Source organism: Acomys minous (genome assembly GCF_964271855.1).
Source record: "Acomys minous genome assembly, chromosome: 14".
NCBI classification, from domain to species: Eukaryota; Metazoa; Chordata; class Mammalia; order Rodentia; family Muridae; genus Acomys; species Acomys minous.
This window is the reverse complement of record NC_140496.1, coordinates 81583985-81606785: the sequence shown is the minus strand read 5'-3', so window position 1 is coordinate 81606785 and position 22801 is coordinate 81583985. Positions and strand designations below refer to the sequence as shown.

Genomic DNA, 22801 nt, shown 5'->3' with positions numbered 1-22801 from the left:
TATAAAACTTACCTTATTAATTTTTATCATACCTTTATGCAACTCAGTGTGTACTTTATATTTAATAAATGAGAAAATAGAAGTTCAAGGGAGCTAAATATCTTTATCAACATGTTTATACAATAAATGGTAGATAATCAGATATACTAAGACTGCATGACAGAGGAGAATAAAGTAGGCTGAGCAAATGCAAGCCAGTAAGCACCATTTCTCCATTGTCTTTGCTTCTGTTCCTCCTGTTGGTTCCTGTCCTACTTGACTTCCTGTTCTGGCTTTCTTTCATGATGGACTGTAAGCTACATAATGAAATAAATCCTTTCCTTTTCAAAGAGTTTTTGGTCATGGTGTTTATAGCAACAAGAGAAAGCAAACTAAATCAAGAAACCAGGCAAGGGGAAAAATAAAATCTATGGAAACTTGAAAAGAGGATATGATCTGTGAGCCATTTAAGACTGGAAAAAAACATCCAATAAATGTTCTGTAATATAAAATACAGAAATAAGGCCAAACAACTATCTTGTTTTCTGGCATTCTGAAGGGGAAATGTTTATATGTCAAGAACTCAGTAGAGTGCAGATAATGAACAGTAAACACATATTTAATGTTAAACTTTGTCTACATGTATTAAGTCACTTCTGTACTACTATATGCAGAAGCCAAAATCACCAGCTTCTAACTTATTGGCATTGCAATCAACTATTACAAAACAGTTGTAAATTAATAATACCTTTCTTTCCTCTTCAATTCACTCTGGGTTGAGCAGTCACATAGCTTGCTCTGGAGAATAGACAGAGTTTGTAAGTTAAAGACTTACATCTTACCCACTTTTACTCTTTTACTGTTTGCAACTTCAGCAAAGTGAATCTGGGCGGGTCTTATGAGGGTGAAAGAGAATCTAGGAAATGAAAGGTGACTTTAACCATCGCAGATGAGGCACTAGACACGTAAGGGAGAGATCTTAGAACATCTAGCCTAGTGAAGACCCAAACTGACTGCCTGTGCCAGCGTGAGCCAGCCAGCAGTGGAGGGGGGAGGCAGAGGCCTTGGCAGGATCAAGATGGAGGAATAAGGGAGTGTAAGGAACACATGGTAATGTTCATTTCTGGAAAGGATCAAGTCTGTGCATGTAAATGTGGTATCTCAGAAGGATAGGCATATCCATCATCTCCTGGTGTTTCTTTCTGTCCTTTGTCATCTCTCCTCCCTAACCTTTCCCATGAAATCATCATCATCCAGAGAAAACAACTGAGTACTTTCTGGTATTACACATTAGTGACTATTTTTCCTGTAGTTTTATAAGTAAAATCATAGAGTATGTCTGTTTTGGAATGATGGGTGACTTCTCTATGTATCTTAGTTATTTTCAATTTTTTTTCTGCGTTGTGTCGTAACTCACTTCATTGTATTGCTGAGCCTTACTTTGTCACATGGATGTACCCCAGATTGGTTCTGTGTTTACTCACGAATGGACTTGAGTAAGAATACAAAGACCGGGAATTACCGTGACATGGGCGGAAACTTTGAAAGAGACAGGAAGTTCTGCTCTGCAGATCTGATCACTTTTATTGTTGAGGAAGCCAGGTGGCTTCAGATGCCACTGATAAGAACCAAATGACACACACAGTGCATGCTTTCCAAGACACAACTTGTTAAAGACAGTGAGTAAACTGGACCGACCCAGGCTCTGATGCTTTGTTTTCACTCTTGCACTGAACTGAATATTTCTGTATCCTCCACTCACAGGTTGAAGCCCTACCCCTCAGCATGCTGATATTATCAGAAATTGCCTCTAGGAGTGACATGACACTTGCTGTAAGAAAATCGGAATAGCTGTGAGTGCCCAAAAGGTTAGACAGTGAACACTGCCTTATAGCAGAGATAGAAGCTGGAGGGGTTTCTCAGGAGGCAGCACACCAAGTCCATGAGAAGTACAAGGTCTTGTGTGTCCCTACAGATGTCGAAACTGTTAACTACAAACAGCAGCAGCAGCAGTGTGGCTGCTGGCAAATCCCCCTTTATCCTAGAAGGGAACTCTTATCTACACTGATGTAACCATTTCTGTTTAATCCCAGTGATTCACCAAGCTAAATTTGTGTGGGATCGTTTCCTTCATTTCTCATTGTTGAATATGAATTTGTTAATATCTTCCCGGTTGGGGGGGAGGAGGAGGAGGAACGGGCACCAGATGATGTTTGAAAGTGGCTACTTAGGATGAGATCAACACCTTCATAAACAAAGAAAGACACCGAAGCCCTCTTTGCCGTCATCACATGAGAATACAACACGTAAGCAAACCCTAAAGTGAACTATAAAACTAGGAACAGAACCACCATGCAGGTTGGCCTCAGGGTACTCACTTGCCAGAACTTTTATAAATACTTTTTCTTTCTGAACTACTTGTCTTTGGTAGCTTGTTGTACCATGTCTACCTGGCCAAGCTATATACCTGCCGTGCTTTCTGATCTTTGTGAAGAATTCTTCGTGTGGTATGAGTTTGAACTTTTTAATCGGTGTTTATCATGGGTGGGGATTGTCAGGATTGTATGCTCTTGTAAATAATATATTCGATTTCAATCCCAGATTGCTTGTTATTAATGTATAGAAAGCCAGCAGATTCGTCTGTACAAATCCTGTCGTACAACCCAGCTCAGCTCGTCAGTTCTATAGAGTAGATTCTCTAGTATGAATTGAAATGGAAAGGACTGGACATTTTGGTTTTTCCTGATGAACTCAGGTGTTCCTCACTGGGGTCCGACTCCTCATTTGGTTTCTTGTTTGTTGAAAGATTTGTCTAATGTTTTCAGGGGCTAGTGAGATGTTCATATTATAACAGAGCAGACTAAAATTATAAAGAAAATAAAAGTAAATTTATATAAAAGAGAAGAGCAGCTGGGTGTGGTGGCGCATGCCACTAATCCCAGCACTCGGGAGGCAGAGGCAGGTGGATCGCTGTGAGTTCGAGGCCAGTCGGGTCTACATAGTAAAACTCTCTCTCTCTCTCTCTCTCTCTCTCTCTCTCTCTCTCTCTCTCTCTCTCTCATAAATTAAAAAAAGAGAGAGAGAGAGAAAGAAGAGCATCACCAGGAAGTGAGAGCTTTCCTTAGCTGAACATTGCTGTGTAAAGAAAACACAGCCCCACCAGCTTTAGCCAGTGATTCATATACTGCTATTATTCATCAGCAACCAATCTGCAATCTGGTGCTTGATCTCCCAGAAGTATATTTCCTTTACCTCTTACTATGTCAATAGAGATGTAGGATGACTTAGGATCTGACAGAGAATGTCCCCATTCTTCAGCAGTCTTACAAGGGAGAATAAACTATTTTCCCAAGCCTGGAAACTTTCCATCCACCTCCTCGTAAAACAAACAAGCATAGCCTTCTTGTACACAATGACAAATGGGCTGAGAAAGAAATTAGAAACACTACACCCATCACAATAGCCACAAATAATATAAAGTAGCTTGGTGTAAATCTAACCAAGCAAGTGAAAGACTTGTCTGAAGAAATTTTCAAGTCTCTGAAGACAGAAATTGAAAAAGATATTAGAAGATGGAAAGATCTCCCATATTATGGATCAGGAGGATCAACATAGTAAAAGTGGTCATCTTATCAAAAGCAATCTATGCAATCCTACCAAAATACCTACATAATTCTTTATAAAACTTGAAAGATTAATTCTCACCTTCATGTGAAAAAAACAAGAATAGCTAAAACGATCCTGTACAATAAAAGATCTTCCAGAGGAATCTCCATTCATGATCTCCAGCTGTACTATAGAGCAACAGTAATAAAAACAGCATGCAACTGGCATATAAATAGGCTGGTTGATAAATGGAATTGAATTGAGGACCCAGAAATAAACCTACACACCTATAGATGCTTGATTTTTGACCAAAAAAAAAAAAAAGCCTAATCCATACAGTGGGGAAAAAGGTAGCATCTTCAACAAATGGCGCTGGTATAACTAGATGTGTACATGTAGAAAAATGCAAATAGATTCATATTTACCACCCTGCACAAAATTAAACCCCAAGTGGATTAAAGACCTTAAGGAAAAAACCAGACACACTAAATCTGTTACAAGAAAAGTGGCGAAGAACCTTGAGATCACTGGCACAGGAGACAACTTCCTGACTAGAACACAAACAGGTAAAGCTCTAAGATCAACAGTTACTAAATGAGAACTCATTAAACTGAAAAGCTTTTGTACAGCAAAGGGCACTGTCAACAGAACAAAACAAACTCCTACGGACTGGGAGAAGATCGTCACCCACCTTACCTCCACAAAGGGCTAATATCCAAAATATATAAAGAAGTCAGGAAATTAAACACCACCAACTTAAATAATCTAATTAAAAATGGGGTACAGAGCTAAACAGAGAATTCTCAACAGAGAAAGAGTGAGTGGACAAGAAACACCTAAAGAAATGTTCAACTTTGTAGGGGCCCAAATAAAATTGGGGGAAATGTTTAAACAAGCCAGGAATAAGATTTGTGGTCCAGTTCCTAAATGCTGAGGAATTCCAGCCTTAATAGGAGACCTGTGTAGGACAGTCTGAAATGCTGGAACAATTGGGATCAGAAGCTTTCTTTGAAGTTGTCCTGGAAGCTGTCCTGGTCTGATGGGTAACAGTAACAGATACACATTATACAGTCCTAAAATTCTAATTGTATGAGGTGTGCGGAGTGCACAGAACAATTAAGGCTGGTTCTCTGGGTTTTGTATGAGCAGAAGAACGACATCTGCAGATCTTCATTGATGTCATACAAAGAATGACATCTAATAATAAGTCACAGGGAAACTGTGGCCAACGCGAAGCCTTGTCTGTGCACAGACATTCCTGTTTCAGCCAGTCTCAGAGTTCTTCCCATGTAGTGACATTAGCAATATAAGTTACTTACTTGATCTGCAGATTGAATTCTTTACATCCTGATTATGGCCCCCTCCCTCATCACCTCCCTGTCTTACCTTCCTTGTCCCCTCTTTCTGCACCCACTAGTCTTCAAAAAGGGGAGCCCTCCTCCCCTAACATCTAACCTCAGCCTATCCAGTGCCATCTGTACTACCTGGGTCCTTTCTTCTGTGGCCTGGCAAGGCCACCCTGCCAGGTTGGAAGTGATTTGTGTGTGTGGGGGAGGGGGGTAGGTGTCAGAAGTGGTCCCTACTCTCCACATTGTAGGACCCACAAGGAGACAGTGCTGTGCTGCCTATCTACTACATCTGAGCAGAGGGTCTAGGTGCACATCATTCCTTGGTTGGCACATCAGTCTCTGTATTGTAATATGTTTATCTTGAATTAAGTGGCTAAGATCCACTTATGAGTGAGTATGTGCCATGTCTGTCTTTCTGGGTCTGGGTTACTTCACTCAGGATGATTGTCTCTAGTTCCATCCATTTGTCTGCAAATTTCAAGATTTCATTCTTTTCGGTAGCTAAATAATATTCCACTGTGTAAATGAACCACTGTTTCTTTATCCATTCTTCAGTTGAGGGACATCTAGGTTGTTTCCAGATTATGGTTATTATGAATAAACCTGCTATGAACATAGTTGAGCAAATGTCCTTGTTGTATGGTGGAACAACTTTAAGGTATATGCCCAGGCGTGGTGTTGCTGGCTCTTGAGGGAAATTTATTTTCCCCAGTTTTGTTTGGGCCCCTACAAAAGTATTATTGGCCCCATACCAGCCAGAAGAAACTTTAAGATAATGATGCCCCATTTCACCTAAGGGGGAGTTGGGTAGTTTTTGTTTTCTCTCTTGGCATACAGATGCTTATTTTCATAGGGAGTTGGTTATAAGTTATTATTGGTCATATACTGAGAGAAAACTAAGTTGGATTCAAGGATGTCTCTCTTTTCCTTTATCTTTCTCTCATAGATATGGAGATAGGGGTTGAAAAGAAAGGGAGGAGGATACAGAAAAATATGTGGATGATAGAACAAAAAGTAAATTAGTGACTCTACTCCTCAACTTAAGACCTTAATTGTTACCCACAAATAACATTACTTTTAATTCATTGTATAGAATTTGTATATTGATGCAAAATAAGTTTAATTTTGATACATTGGTATAGAATTCAAATTTAAGATTATTCTTCATACCCATTATATATATTTCTACTCTAATATGAGGTATTGTACCCATACAGCTCAATTATAATACAAGGTTTACTTCCAATACCAGTCTGTTTAGGATGATTAAGTAATACAAGCTAATTGTTAGTTGATCAAATCATGGTCATGTCAATTATTATTTTTATCACAAGAATATATATCCTAGGTTTAACAGATAGAGTTCTATAGATATATAAGGCAAAATAATTAGATAAGGTCTTTAAAAGCCTCAGAGACCTACAGAATATGGCATTTAAAGATGCTCTTATTATTCTAAAGATTTTTTTTTACAAGAGAGATTAACTCCTGACAACACCAAGCCTACCTCAAGAAGATTATGAGCATCCAAGAACCTTCTTATGGAGATGGCTTCAAATGTGGCAAACAAGCCACTGGGCAAAATGTCCTTGCTTCTGCCACAGACAGAATTCTACCTAAAAATGGCCATGCTTGAATGCTGGCAGAGTCGACAGCCAAACTCTGCCAAGACAGGGTAAACAAGTCCTCAATAATTCCTGCCTCATGAATATGTCTGTCAGATATATTGGGCCATAATGCCGAAGACGATGCTCCAGCATTACAGAGAGTTTTGGGTGGCTATTCAGGCAGCAAATTGTCTCTGGCCTCTTCTCATTTTGGAAGCTGCTAACCTGCACTTCCTGTTCACTCAGGTAATTAAGTTTTATTCCTTCTCAAGTCTCTGATGACTGGATAGCTTAGTTTTACAGTTAAGCATAATTGTTTAGGGGTTAAGATGTTTTTAGGTTTAGGTAGATGTTTTAAGTTGATAATGATGAGATATGATAGATATTGATTTTCATTCAGAATTTTAGACTCACCAACATAGGAAATGTGCTTTCTTCAATTTTGCCAAATACAAATAGTCAAATCACTACGAATGTAACATTTATATAATTCCTGTTTCATAGTTCTTCCTGCTATATGTAGTTTTACTTTATTTACATGTAATAATATAAATGGATATGTTAAACAAAGAAGTATAATAAATTTTTAAAAAAGCAATGTTCAACTTCCTTAGTTATCTGGATGCAAATCAAAACAACTCCGAGGTTCCTCCTTACACTCATCAGAATGGCTAAGATTAAAACAAACAAACAAACAAACAAACAAAAAACTCAAGTGACAGCACATGCTGCCGTTGCTGGTGGAAGTGCAAACTTGTACAACCACTTTGGCAACCAAACTTGTGTTTTACAAAAAAAGTGGGAATAGTGCTACTTCAAGAACCAGCTATACCACTACTGGGCATATACCAAAAGATGCTCTACCACACAGCAAGGACATTTGCTCAACTATGTTCATAGCAGCTTTATTTGTAATAGGCAGTACCTGGAAACAACCTAGGTGTCCCTCAACCAAAGAAAGGATAAAGAAACTGGGGTACATTTACACAATGGAATGCTATTCAGCTACTAAAAATAATGAAAATTTGAAATTTGCAGGCAAATGGATGGAACTGGAAAATATCATCCTGAGTGAAGTAACCCAGGCCTAGAAAGACATGCATGGTATATACTTACTCATAAGTGGATATTATCCACAAGAAAACAGGAGAACTACACTACAACACAGAGACTGAAACATCAACCATGAACCCCTTATGATGTAGACTTAGAATCACTGCTCAGATGTAATAGCACAGTCTCCTTGTGGACCCCATGTGTGAAGAAGAGTAGGGACTACTTCAGACACGCACTCTGGTCATCAAACTTAGATCACTTACCCCTGGCAAGATGGCCTTGCCAAGGCTACAGAGGAAGAGGTTACAGGTAGTACAGATGAGACCTGATAGGCTGAGGTCAGATGTTAGGTGAAGAAGGCTCCCCTTCCTGAGTACTGAGGGAGGAAGGGGGAGGGGAAGAGGGAAGGAGGGGAGATTGGGAGGGAATGAGGGAAGGGGATACAATCAGGATGTGAAGAATTTAAACTGCAGAAAAAGCAGGTAACTTATATTGCTAATCCCACTCTATGGGAGGAGTAGCTCTGAGACTGGCTGAGACAGGAATGTCTAGGCGTAGACAATGCATCTTGTTGGCTATAGAACCCCTATGAATTACTGTTAGATGCCATTCTTCATTTCACATGAATGAAGATTTACAGATATCTCTTTTTTCTGTTCATACAAAGAGCAGAAAACCAGCCTTAATTTTTCTGTGCACCACCTATACCTTATACACTTATAATTTTAGGATAGTATAATGCTTGTGAGAAATTATATGCTTTCAGAACAAGAGAACTAGACACTGACATTGGATCACACCTGACAGGATGCATTCTTCTCAGCATGCTGGACACTGACATTGTGTATCCTTCATGTTCCAGCACCAAGTGCTTCAATTGCTGTTCCTCATCAGAACAAGACAGCTCCCAGGACACTTTCAAAGAAAGCTTCCAGTTCCAATTGGTCCAGCATTACAGACTATCCCACACAGGACTCTAATTAAGCCTGGAATTTCTCAACATTTAGAAACTAGACCACAAATGCTATTCATAGCTTGTTTAGCCATTTTCCCCATTTTATTTGGGCCCCTACTAGTCATTATTCATCCTTAATTAGCAGGAAGAAACCTTATAAGAATGATGCCCCATTTCCTTAAAAGGGGTTGGGTAGATTTTTGATTGCTTTCTTGGGCTATAGAATGGGGGATGGAAGAACCCAGAGGGTTCAGGAGCCCCACAAGGAGAACAAGGCCTGTGCATCTGAACCTAGGGGGTGCTTCCACAAACTGTCGCACTGACCAAGGACAATGTGTGCAGTAACCTAGACCCCTTTGTTCAGAATAACCAACAGATGGCTCATTCTCCATGGCTGTGGGGGGCATCGGGGCTGTCTCTAACATGAACTCTGGTACCCAAGATTTGATCACCTCTGCTTAGTGGGGAGGCCCTGTGGGTAACAAAGAGGAAGGGGGAGGAGGCTATCAGGATTAGACCAGATAGGGTAGGGGAGGAGGTCCTCTTCTGTCAGAGGTTGGGGTGGAGAGGATGGGATGGGAAGATACAAATGAAAGGATAACTATTATAACAATCAGGGTGCAATCTGAATAAAAGCTAATAAATTAAAATAAAAAAAGAATAGAAACAAGCAAACAGAAAACAAAATAGATTTCCGTGGCCTTCTAAAATGAGGGCGTGGACTGCTTGCCCATCATTTTCCCAAGTTCAGACTTGAATGAAACTTGAATGAAACTGTTTTCTGTTTTGTATCTTCTGGTTTGTTTGGGTACAGGCAGTTGGTAATATGACCTCCAGACAATGAGAGGGTAGGACAGATTTGATGCTTCTTAACACAGTGGATTCCAGGGAATGATTCTGGAATAGTAAAAGGATATTCTCATAGCATGTCCCACTGAATCATGTCCTGTCCTTTCCATAAGCCACTGTAGTGGATTTATTAAAACGGTAAGAAAGTTAGCATCTTATCTGTAAGGTACAGAAATCTTCTTTCCCAGCATTATCATGATGAGTTCATTTCATGGACAATGAAGTATTCTCTCTTTTTAAAGTTTTCAAAAACTAAGTGAGGTACATTTAATTCTTCCTTAAATAGTCACTATAGTTCACCACTGAAGCCAATCAACTTGAGGGTCCTTTATGGAAAGAATTTTTAAACTACAAACTCAGAAACTTAGTATGAGACCATTTCGGTGGACTAGCTCTTTCTGCCAAGCTTTGCCAACTTATCTCTCACTGCAGATTATATAAATTGTCAAGTTCATTTTCATTAGTTGTACCCAGATCTTTGTTACGCTTTCAGCATCTATAAAATCTCACTTCTAACCTTCCTGTTGGTCATTTGTGCCTTCTTTTATTTTATTTTATTTTATTTTTGGTCATACCCATTCATCTATTGATCTCATATCATTCTGTTACATTAATTTTTTCCTATTTCTGTGTGTTTTATTTTATTGATTACCTCTCGTTCCTTTGTTATTTACTTTCCAGCTTAATTTGGATTCAATTTCCTTTCTTTTCCTTTACTTTTAGCTAAATTACCCATTGAAAAATCTCTGTTTTCTAATACTGACCTCTAATTCTACTGCCCACATATGCTGTTTTTATTTCCACTTAGATAAAATGTGATTTCTAATTTTTATTTTAAGTTTTGTCTTGATCCTTGGAATATTTAGACATCTGTTATTTAGTTTTCAGATGTTGATAGTTTTCTTGATAACCTCAAATGTATATCTAGTTCAATTTGATTTTATTATGATTTGGTTATATTATATAGCAATTGGGTAAATAATAAAGACTGTATACATCTGGGAGGAACGGGAGGAAACAAGGGATGGGATACCAATTAGGATGTAATATGAATAAATTAATTAAAAAAGTAAAAAACAAACAAAAATGAAGAAAACAGGAACTTGATAGATAAGTTATGTGTACATTGTTACTTTTCAAGAAATATGGGAGGTGAACACAAAACAGAGAAAAGTATGTGAATTCTAGGAAACCACTGACAATATGTCAGTTTCTTTCCACAAATAAGTAGTTGACTCCGATAACTTGAAACCACTTTAGAGTCCTCTTTTCTGTCTCTTGTGTGTACTTGCCTGCCTGCAGCCAAATATTGTGTGTGAATTCTTAATCATAAACACAGTTATCAAGTTGATGAAAAATAATCTAGAAAAATAGTTTACAGGCCTTCAGGATTGTAGAACGACAATGGAAAAAAAGATCATTCTAAATCTCTCTTCTACTAAATATCCTAAAGTAAAAAAAAGAATTCAACATTTCTTTCTTGTCTTGCCAGAGGCTATCTTCTTGAGCCTTCCTAATGTAGTGGTCATGCTGAGAGAAACCAGATATACCAACATGGCAGAGGTCTTAGTCAGTCCTCTATGGCTGTGAAGAGACACCGTAACCACAGTAACTCTTATAGAAGAGGGCATGTAAGTGAGGGCTTTCTTACAGTTTCAGAGGTTTAGTCCATCATCATCATGGTATGGAGCATGGCAGCACACAGGCAGACATGGCGCTGGAGAAGTTGAGAGTTCTGTGCTCACAAGCAGCAGAAAGAGAAGGAGAATCATTGAGTCTGGCTTGGTTCTTTGACCCTCACATCCCACATCCAGTGGCGCACATCCTCCTAAAAGACCACATCTACTCCAACAAGGCCACACTTCCTAATCCCTTCCAAGCAGTGGCATTCTCAGATGACGAAGCATTCAAATGTATGTGCTCATGGGAGACTTTATTATTCAAACCAACAGAATGGACTAGGTACCATGATGGTCAACATTACATTTAAACCTTAAACTTACTGTGCTTGAAGACTACTTTTAAATTGATTGCTCTTGTAGCAATCTCTGTATCTCTGTTCCTGTAAGATAGTAGGTCATAAGGCTAACTGTAGTTTCTGTATTTAAAAATCAGACTTGTTTTCTTTGCTCAAAAGATGACTCAGACAACTTCAATACATATATGTTAAAATTAGACCCTGCCTACATGTAGACAGAATACCTGCAACCTTGTGGATTTTGCCTTGATAAGCCCTGAGCTGAAGTGACTATGTGCTGCATCGTGGGAAAGCTCTCAGGTACTGTCCTCACTCCACATTGGAAGATAGTCGCTAATTAAAAAGCCACTTATTAAAATTTAATTGTGGTCATGGTGAGTCTCTGAGTGACTCCAGGGCCCAAACAATAGAAACACTGATATTTTTCCCAAAGTGCCACAGCACATATCAGAGAATATCCCTTTAAATATTCTTTAAATTGTCTGCTCATGCAAATCACATGTTGTGCAAAACACACATCGTGCTTCACGTGTCCCATAATCCACAAAAAAACATTCTATATGTGAAAGCACTTCCATACATTTTTTCTCATTTGATTATTGGAATAATTTTCAACCTTAGCAGGAAAAGCATTATAATTTAGAACAACTTTTAAAAGTTGTTTCATATTTTGCTATAACATGTCAGAAACAGTATATTAACCACATATGTCTAAGTTATGATTAGTGAATATATTGACTTCAAAAATAAACTCAGCTTCCAATTATTAATTCTGAGTTATTTGTCTACCTCTGATAAATTGAAAGTTTTTCCATGTTTTTCAAGATTTAAAATTTCAACAGAATCTAATTTTCAATACATTTTTTACTAGAGGTGATTTGCAGAGCTGACTGCTGCCTAAAACTACAGCACAATATAGCTTATAGTTGAAAGCACAAAGAAAAAAAATGATCAAAAGAAACACCAGCTTTAAAAGAATTTTTATACAGCTGGTATTTTTGGTGCAAAATCCATTTCTTAAGTTTTTAATCTGAAGACCTTTAACTGCCTTTCTTGAGAAATGAATGTCATCCTAAGATTAAGAGTGAGGCTAAAAATACCATGCTGAGTTTTGTGTTTGTGTTTGTTTTGATAACAACTATAAATACTAAGTTTAAAGCTCTGAATAATAAATTAAAAAGAAAATTTGTCTGCTACAGTATATGGTGTCTAAAAAGAATTTCAAACTTAAATGATAAAAAACAACAAGTACAATGATAATCTTTAATAGATATTTTTGAAATCATGCATATATAAAGCTTTTTCTATTCATAATACTGTCAGCTTTTAAGGTACATGAAAGTGTAACTTTAATAAGGTAAAGATATCAAATGTTTACATGTATTATTATTATAAGTGACCTTGAAATCACGATGAATAGTTATTAGAATATTTTTATTATCATTTTCTATGTAATTGGGCTCATTTTGCAAGCTATTTTAAGGAAAGCTTTTGGCCTTGAACCTTGGATCTCTACCTTCAATTTTGTAATAGCAGATAATGACCAATTTAGTGTGTATGTTGTTTTTAGAAATGATGTCAATTCCTGTCATTAAATTTTTCCTACAGACTGGCTTTGCTGATTGCATTTGCTTCAGCTGAGGTTGAAATGACCTTCTGGGAAGTACAGTTCCCTCAGTAAGCCTCAGTCTGTTTACTGTGTAGCTGCAAAGGTTTGTTTTGAATTCATAACATAAAAAGAGTTATTTGCTAAGTATTTTCCAGAGTCCCCACTGTCAGTTATTATTACACAACATCTATATCAGGGTAAGAAAAATAATAACTTTGTATTTTATTTTATAGTTCTATATTTTGTTTATCAGCCTGTGCCATATGGGTGATGCCAGACAACAGATGCTGGTGTTTACATGTTCACCAAGGTGAAGAGTTACCCTTCATCCTCAAAATGGCCTTATATGCTACTTGCTTTAATAAAATATAGAACTATATTTCTCATAGGACGTTCATGTAAGACGGTGAAAGAAATGTTTTTATGGATTTTGTTCTGCTTTGTTTTTGTTGGACAGGTTTCTAATGGGAATTACTTGTGTTTTCATGCCTGCTCCATATACAAACTCATATAAAAACAGAGCACACCATTTCAGGTGTTCATGGACCTCCATTGAAGCTTAAGGTTGGTTGATTTCAGGTAAAGACACTTTTTAAGGAAGGTACCTTAAAGTATACTGATAACTTAGCAGGCTTGCATCCCCAAGCATGTTTGCCTCTCTAATAAAACCTCTCATTTGTATTATTAGATTGTATTGACAGATTGTGATTATTCTTGTAGATGTTGCCATTAGGGTATTCCATGTCTTAAAATATAAAAAGAGTGGATATTTTAGACTATTCCTTGCCATAAGAGACTTCATTTTACAAGCCACATTTAAGGCCATTTTGAGGATGAAGGGTAACTCCGCACCTTGGTGGACATGTAAACACCAGCATCTGACTGACATCACCCAGACTGCATAGGCTGATAAATAATTTCCTGCCTTAAAAAAATATGAAAGTATTCTACCCTGTAAATCTACCAAAGTAAATCAAGACTATTGGAACCTATGAGTGGATTAAAATGATATCAGAAAAACATGCCTGGGAACTTATCAGACACATCAGCAAAAGCCGCACGTGGGATCCAGGGAAAAGGGGATGACTGACACTGCCATAATGCCACTCCCATCAACCTGTGGTCGGCCTAGCTGACTTACTTCCCATGGGACCAACAGGCATAGCACTTATAGTAATCCCAAGGACTTCATCTCAGCTTGGTCCCTGCTATTGACCTGTTCCGCTCAAACTGCCATCCATGTACATACGTGTTTGTCCATCGGGACCTAATACCCACCTGCCTATTAGTTTGCCTAGGGCACCTCCTCCCAGCCCTTCATTTCTCCATCCTGCATCCTGCCTCACTCATGCACTTTGATTCTGCTGTCTGGCTGTATGACAGCAATAGCAACAGAAGGCTCATTATCTTATTCCTGCAGAGATTCTCTTTGCATTGTTAGTTACTTCACTGCTGCTGTCCATGATAAAATGCCATGATCAAAGGCAATTTAAAGAAGAGAGAGTTACACTCCTTCTCCTACTTTGTTCCCTCTGTTCAGCCGCTGTCTACTCTATTTCCCCTTCTGAGTGAGATATAAGCATCTTACCTTGGGTCCTCCTTGCTACTTATCTTCTTTGGGTCTGTGCGTTGTAGTATGTTCATCCTGTGGTATATGGCTAAAATCCACTTTAAGTGATTACTTACCACGTGTGTCTTTCTGGGTCTGGGTTACCTGACTCAAGATGATCTTCTCTAGTTTCATCCATGTGCCTGCAAATCTCATGTATTCTTTGTTTTTAATAGCTGACTAATGTTCCACTGTGAAAATATGCCACAGTTTCTTTATCCATTTTTCAGTTGAGGGACATGCAAGTTGTTTTCATATTATGGAGTGCAGAGAGAAGTGAGAGTAGAGATCTGACCCCAGGAGGGAAGGAGGAGGACAGAGGATCAACAGAGAAAAGAGAAATTGTGAGCAGGGACATCTCTGTGAAAAGCTGGAGACCTAAGTCAGAGTAGGCTTCTGGGAGGATATGAGGGCAACTCTAGCAGAGACTCCTAGTTGCAGGGGTCAGGGAGACTGAAGAAGATACCCTCTAAAAAGACAAGACTCCAAGAAGAGGGAGAGGAACACCAGCCCACCCACAAAAACATGGACCAAAATTTTACCCTGCCTACAAGAAGTGCGGGGCTAAAGATAAAGATACAGCAGAGATTGAGAGAGTGAGAGACCCTCCAACCAATGCCTAGCCCAACCAAAGACCCGCCCATAGGAGAGATACAACCCCTGACACTATTAACCATACTTTACTATACTTGCAGACAGGAGCCTAGCAGAGTTGTCCTCTGAGAGGGTCTACCCAGCAGCAGTTCGAAACAGATGCTGAGACTCACAGCCAAACATTGGGCGATGCAAAGGGTGTCTTGTGGAAAAGTGGGCTGAAGGAAAAATAGATGTGGAGGTGACAGGAGCTCCACAAGAAGACCAACAGAGCCAACTAACCAGGGACCAGAGGGTCTTGCTGAGACTGAGCCACCAACCAATGATCATGGCTGGACTGGACTTTGACTCCTTACACGGATGTAGCCAATGGGCAGTTCAGGCTTCAGTCAGGAAAAGGAAGGAAGGTTGCTAAAAAGCTGCCAACAAAGATGTAACATGTTGTGGAGTAATTGTCACTTGATGAATTCTGACAGAATGTAGAGACAAACATGTTGGTCTGTATTCCTGACACAGTGCGTCTTCAACCGTGAGGGTGCAGCTGGCCACACTGTTCACAGTCTGTTCACTCTCTCGGGTCATTGCTGTCATCCTGCCACGGTCCTGGTGCTTAGTAAGAAAAATTACAACGGTTGACTTACTTTCCTCAAAAGTGAAAATATCATCCATTATAAATGAAAAAGACCATTTCTAAAAGGGATCTAGGATGCTCTTCCCATATACAGTGCTGTACCCAAATTAGAAAAAGGGAGAGAAATATGAAAAAGGAAAAGCCAGTGTAAAGTGGAATTAACAATGAGGAAAAACTCAAAGTCTTGGGAGAAAGACTATCTATGCAATAGCAGTCAGCCTTGGGGAAACGCGAAGACTAAATCACAATCACATGCACAAGAGAAACAGTCATAGCTTTAGTGTTCTTTACAACTTTATGTAGCTCCTGAAATTAGATATTCCCTCTTTGAGGAGACCATCGTGTTAGGGGCATGTGGGAATTTGTATGAAAACAATACCTATCTTAGATCTGGACAGGTAAAGTGTTTTCCTTTCTGTAAACAAATGTAAAAGCCAAAGACTCTTAGATACCTGTGAGGCTGCGTGGCTGAAAAAATGAAGTCTACATTGTGTTTTGCCCATTGGTCTCTGAGCTCTGCACTTGGAGAGAACAGAGAAACAAAATTCCCTGGGGATTCCTTTCTGATAGCAGAAATAAAGTGTTTCTCAAGGTTGAACCTTTAAGTGTCTTACCTGAGAATTCACAAGGCAAGATACCATACAGGACTAGGACCTCTCCAGATCCCACATGAATGTGGGTCACTGATACACAGTGTGAGACTGGTAGGTGGGAGGGAGTATGTGTTTCTTTTTACACACACACACACACACACACACACACACACACACACTAATACAGAGGTTTGCTGTATGGAGGTAAACTTATGGGTTGTATGACAATATTAGATCCACAGACCACGAACACATTGAAGAATTTCATTAAGGAAAAATTGAATTTTACATGAGAAGTCATCCAAGTAGCCTAAATCCCCTACCCTCTGTCCCATTTGTTATCTAGAAAGACATATATGAAACAAAGTATAGAAGAGAGAGTTTGGGATGGAGGCATCAATTAATCAAAAGGAAAACTAATTGAGAAATCTTCATGCTGGAAGATGGCAGCATTAAATGAAAGACATCTACTTTTACCACTGACTGCCTTATCCCTTTGCCAGAAGCTATTACAAAATGCTTTTTCAGGAAAGAGTACTAGGATTCCTGACAGGGAAGGTTCTTTAGTTACCCAGGGTTTTAGATAGCGACCTTTTCTGCTCTGGAGGCTATAAATGACTTGCTCACTTAGGTCCATGAGATTTGCAGCACAGTGGGGTTTGTTTTCTAAAAAATAGTTTATTCAGATTATATCCCTATTGTTATCCCCCACTTGTATCTTTCTGTTCCCCCTCCCTCTTTCACCCTATTCCTCTGCCCTATACCTGTGACAGAAGGGGACCTCCTCCCCCACCATGTGATCACAGCCTATCAGGTCTCATCTAGATAGCCTGAATGGCCAGTTTCTGCTGAGTTCCAGTGCTCTATGTGTGTTTTTGTTGGAGTTAGCATTTCTGGCAGGTGCTTTTATGGATGTGAGCTTCTTCCTTAACCTGGGATTAAGGAGTGCTTGGGAAGGCAGAGTTTGTGCATTCCTAACTCTGTTTAGTGTATATTCCATCAATGAAGCATAAACTTCTGTGAGCTAAGAGATAAAGCAGGCACGGGGAGAAACGCCTGAGAGCTGAGTCTTGAAAAATTAGGCTATTAGTTCATTCAGTCTAAAAATCAGAACCTTCACACATATTTTTCTCTAAACTACCGCCGCGATGTTCCCATTTATAAACCTCCAAACACCAGAGATGAAACTACAGATGTTGGGCAGGAAGGAAAACACTGATGGCTGTTTTATTGATTTGAAGTATTAGAAGTAATTGTGCAAGAGAGTAGTTTTTTTGTTTGTGTTTTTGTTTTTACCACGGGACAGCATCTAGATAGACATTCAGCAAATAAGTTGAACGTCATGGAACCACCACAACAGCATTGTTAGATCAATCATTACAGGTGTGTAAACCCATTTTATATTTACGTATTCATATAATGCTCCCCAGTAGACTATAGATCCCTTGTTACATTAATTTAAATTATCTAGGTGTTTACCACAGCTGAATTGGTACCCATAACACACTTATTTAATTTCAAATTCTAACTGGGTGTCAGTTAAGAGAAAGTGGTCATTCTGTACTGTAATGAAACTGACCATAACTCAATGTCCCTGACTTGTTTAAAATTCACATGTAGCCTTAGTTTTCTCAATCTGGAAATTTCTTTGGCAGGAATATGTTCTTTGTGCCCTTCAAGAACTGAAGATCACAGAGACAATTTAGTGAACTATTCCTCTCTAGCCCAGACTGATATCAAACGGCTGTTCAAAGAAGTTATTAATCCTTTGATAAGCCCATGTATAACTGAGTCAGAAGATTGAAAATACCAACATGAAATGATATGTAGAGTATGGAAGAGTAGGATAATAATTTTAGACAGTAGTATTGGAAAATATTAATTAATTAATTAATCACTGTTTAATATCTCTTTATACTCTGAAGCACATAATGAATATATGTGCTTTGAAACTAGATTTGGAACTGATAATATAAGAAATAATGGTAAGAAAATATGTAAAAATCTCATCTGTAAATTAATAGTTATAGTTATAGTTAATAGTTATAGATGTAATTAAACTGTCCTTGATTAAACTGTCTGCTTGTTATCATGCCAAGTTACAATGTTAGTTTAAATTTACATATGAAATAGAATATATAAAATCGTCCCTTGTATTTGAAAATTGGGGTTATGCTCACAAGTTTGGGAATCCTTATACTACAAAAAGTAGGCATTTAATTTTGCTTACTCAAGTAACAACAATGCTAGTATTTAGAGTAGAATATATTGCTTGTGATGACTTCACTTGTGAGTACACTTTAAAAAAAATAGTACAGAAACCTAAAGTTTACAGATGACTGAAATTATTATTCTTGACTTGTAAACAATTAATTTTTGAACACATTAAGGCACAAACATGGAAGACTGAGTTTAAAGGCACTGTAAAATGAGGAAGTTAAATAAGCATACTGGTTATGATATTAGAAAACCTTAGATGGCTAGTGCTAATAATGTTAGACTAATTACTTTAGCTTCAATAATAAAACAGGAAATATTTGATTGAAACAGATATTTGTTGTTTTTTATTAACTGGGGACTAGTCACTTTAGAAGCGGTGTCAATTTCGGATACCATTTTGGTTTATTCATAAAATCTGAAGTCTAGGAAGTAAAAACAAACAAGTGAATACAAATTCACATACAACTTTCAATTTTAGGTTTTTATCATAAAATTAAATATTGAGTCATCAAAAGACAAAGAGATTAATGGACTAACTGTAAAATTCTACAAGCTAGAATACACTTCTTATACAAACTAACAAAACAAAACAACCCAAACAAACAAGAGCAACAACAAACCACAAACAGTTACATAGTGATTTTACTATGAATATTAAAATATAGGGTTTTTTTTCACCAGTTCATTTTTGTGGTAGGGCCCTCCATTCTTGTTAGGTGGGTAAATAATCAAATGTTGAACCAATGTATTTTAAAATATTTCATTACTTCTTCAACAACTTTATACATTGTATTTGAACACTTTCCTCTCCTTTCTCCATTTCCTCCCAGATCCACACCCTTTATCCAACTTTTCATCCTCAGTTGTTCTTTGAACCCACCAAGCTGCATTAGTGATGGCCTATATACTTATTGGTGCATAGGCACATGCTGGAGTGCATTGGACCTACTAGGAACTGCCTTGCATTAGTATCTTAATCACAAATTCCAAATATGCTTCATAAGTTGGCTGCTTCAGAAAAGTCTTTCCAGTGTCAAAACCACAAGTCATGTTCTGAGCTGAATCAAGGACCTTAAAAGCACAGGGCAACTCCTTAAGCTGCTGAGTGTGGCAGTGTTGGAGCTGTGCCTCTGTCCCCTCGTCCTGATATTACCACCAAGAATCTCACAAGAAAGCAGTAGACTATTATTAACACTAAAAGCACACAGATTTATATAATGGCATCCTAGAAGTACTGTAGAACAAACATTGCATCAATTTCGGCATTTTGCAATAATGCTGACCATGATCACGATGACAAGCATCCTCTTTATACTGTAGTCCTCCAACTTTTTGTTTGTTTTATTTATTTTTTATTTACTTTATCTATTTGTTTACTGATTTTACAAAGACAAACTGCTGGAGTAATAACACTATAGATCTAAGACTGAACCACCAGAAGACAGTGAAAAACAGCACTGGTCGGACAGATGTGGAGCCTAAATAGAGCTTTGAACAGACTGAAGATAAACACAGCTTTGCTCTTTCAGAAATTAAAGAACTATGTGAGCAAGAATGTCATACCTGACTTTTCATTTCCCCAGTTTTCAATAAAGTAGCCAATGAAAGTTGGACTGTTAGAAAGACAAACAAACCTGTAAGTGATAATTTTTCAAATATTTTTTCTCCTTGCCCAATTTGAGTGCAAAACATGTGTTACAATGCCTAGCTGGTTTACTTGCATGAGGCCTGTGCAATTTACTCAGACCCTTTCACCTAACTGCTGTGAGCCTTATATCAGCCATGTCTTGGTGCACAGAGCGATGAAACAAAAGTCTGTTTTTCAAGTTGTTTAGTCTAGCAGAGATAAAGAAACCCGGTACAAATCTTAAGAAAACATAATCCTGTCAGATCTTAATGAATACAATAAACAGCAGCAACAACAGAATGAAGCAAATCAAGTGCTTAGAAGCTGGTAGCCAAGGAGAGTGCTGTTTTATGAGTGCAGTAAGGAACGCTCTCGTGGATGACATTTTAGGTGAGCCACAGCAGATGTGAGAAAGTGAGCCAGAAGGGGCTGGAGGTAAAATATTATAGATAGAGGGTAAGAGGAAGTTCAAGTTGTTTGGCATGCTGGAGTAGCTACGAAGAGGTTAATTGATGAAGACGAGAAAGGAAATATATACATTGTCATTTAGAGCAATGGGGAGTGGTGGGCAGGTCAGGAGGAAGTGTCACCCTTCTCAGGGATATTGGCTTGCATTGTACAAGACATGTTAAGTATTCAATGCTTGTCTAGGATAACTGAGTGGTCCATCATCCTAGCTGCTGCCCTCAGAATAAGCTAGGGTTGCACAAAGCCAGTGAGAAGACTATTGAAGCTGTTTAGCAAGGATGGCGACAAGCTCATGAGGTGTGGGTGGACACCAGGTGTAGGAAGAGCAGCGGAGGAAAAGAGGTAGAACCATATCGAAGAGAACAGAGAGGTTGAATGAAAATATACCCATAGTTTAAATATGATGTATGAAGACAGAAAATATAAAGGATGGGCCTGAGAATTTTCATTCTCTTCCCTAAACTGGGTGAAAAGACAGCATTTTAGTAAGTTAAAAAGATTTGGATTTTAGGGTTAAACTGATCATAAAATGAGTCTGATTTCATTCTCAACTTTAAGGTACCCTCTAGGGATTCAGGAATAGACAACGGGAGGGGAATTGAAATCAAACAGCAGCAGTAAAGGCATTGGAATGATCACAGAGTATATGAGATGTAAGAAAGAAAAATAGAAATCAAAGCAAAGAATTTTTAAAATAATACAATTCAATCACTTAATTATATTAAATGTTATTAGCCACTGAATTGTTTAATTTTAAAGAACTTTCAAAATACTTGAACATAAATTAACTTTTATGAAAAGAGGGATATGGTTTATATTACAAACTTGTGTTCTAAAATTGTGAAAATTAACCTCCATAAATTATGGAAGTTATACTTAATACCGTAAAACTTCAGAAAAAATGTCTTTACATGGGAACCATTACTTCATTAGCTCTTATAGTTCCTTGTAAATTAAGCATGCTTAAATGAATATACTGCTTTGTCAGCTAATAGTGCAGAAAGCAAATTAAATCATGATGTCAAAATTGTTCTCCTATTTTAGCCACTCACAGGATTTACCTGAGAGTTCCCCAAGAGTCAGAAAGTTCTCTCTGAAAAGTCCAACTGAGAGCAATTAAAGGAAAATATTTTCCTTATAAACTTGAAAGAATCTAGTGTTAGAGCCACCATGAAACCTTGCCCAATGTTGTAATGAGTAATATTTATAGAAAAGGCACACCAAATTCTCATGAAAAGAAACATTGTAAAATAATTGCATGGTTATACCTAACATTATTTTGCTAATGAATAGGAAAAAATTTAAGAGAAATATCAAGTTGCTGGACCTTTATACATCTAATCAAGTAGTCAGAAAAGGCCTTATATATAATTCCCTTTAATGGAGAGTTATTTGGAGATAGTGTTATAAACTAGACTTAATAAAATAAGAACAAAGTTTAAAAAATTATTTGGCCAGTACAACAAATATTATGAATTACTTGGTAAAGCTATAAGTAAGCCTTGTTCCCATAACAACTAAAATCAATACAGAGAAAAAAGAATAATTTCTGAGCTTCGGTCTGAATTTTCTCCCTAAGTAGCCCAATCAACTTGCAGCACTTGTGTAGCTATAGATACTAACGTGAATAATCCCTGTTAGGATGCCTCCTTTTCACAGTTGCATATGTAAAATTCATTTTCAAGCTGCCATAATTTAGCTCCAGAAAAAGTCAGAGAGAAGGTTAGCACTAACTAAAAACAAATCTGTACATAGAAGCAAAATGTGCAACTCATCTTCCATTTAAAAAAGCAAAAATCCCAACTCTGTTCCTCCATGGCTCATCTTAGGACTCACCTTATATCAGTGCCATCATGTGCCACTCTGTCATATAGACCTACTAATCAGATGGACATTATGTGCACATGGGCTGACACAACAGGGCTGACATACATATGAACTCAGAGAACTGTAGCAGTATGCACAGGGCCTCCACAGGTATGAGGCACATGGAGTTCCATCACTGAAAAGGCTTAGTGGACACAGGCCACTACCCCTCGCCAAGAAGCTATCTCCAATTGACATCATCTTA

The 22801-nt window shown here is 38.0% G+C and overlaps 1 long non-coding RNA gene across 1 annotated transcript in view; it reads right to left on the bottom strand.

The window, feature by feature from the left end:
• Window positions 1-726: 726 nt before the first annotated feature.
• LOC311583770 overlaps window positions 727-22801 on the bottom strand; it is a 35356-nt gene continuing 13281 nt past the window's right edge. The window contains exon 3 of the long non-coding RNA XR_014774662.1: window positions 727-777. This is a non-coding gene — a long non-coding RNA (uncharacterized lncRNA). The remainder of the gene's footprint in view (window positions 778-22801) is intronic.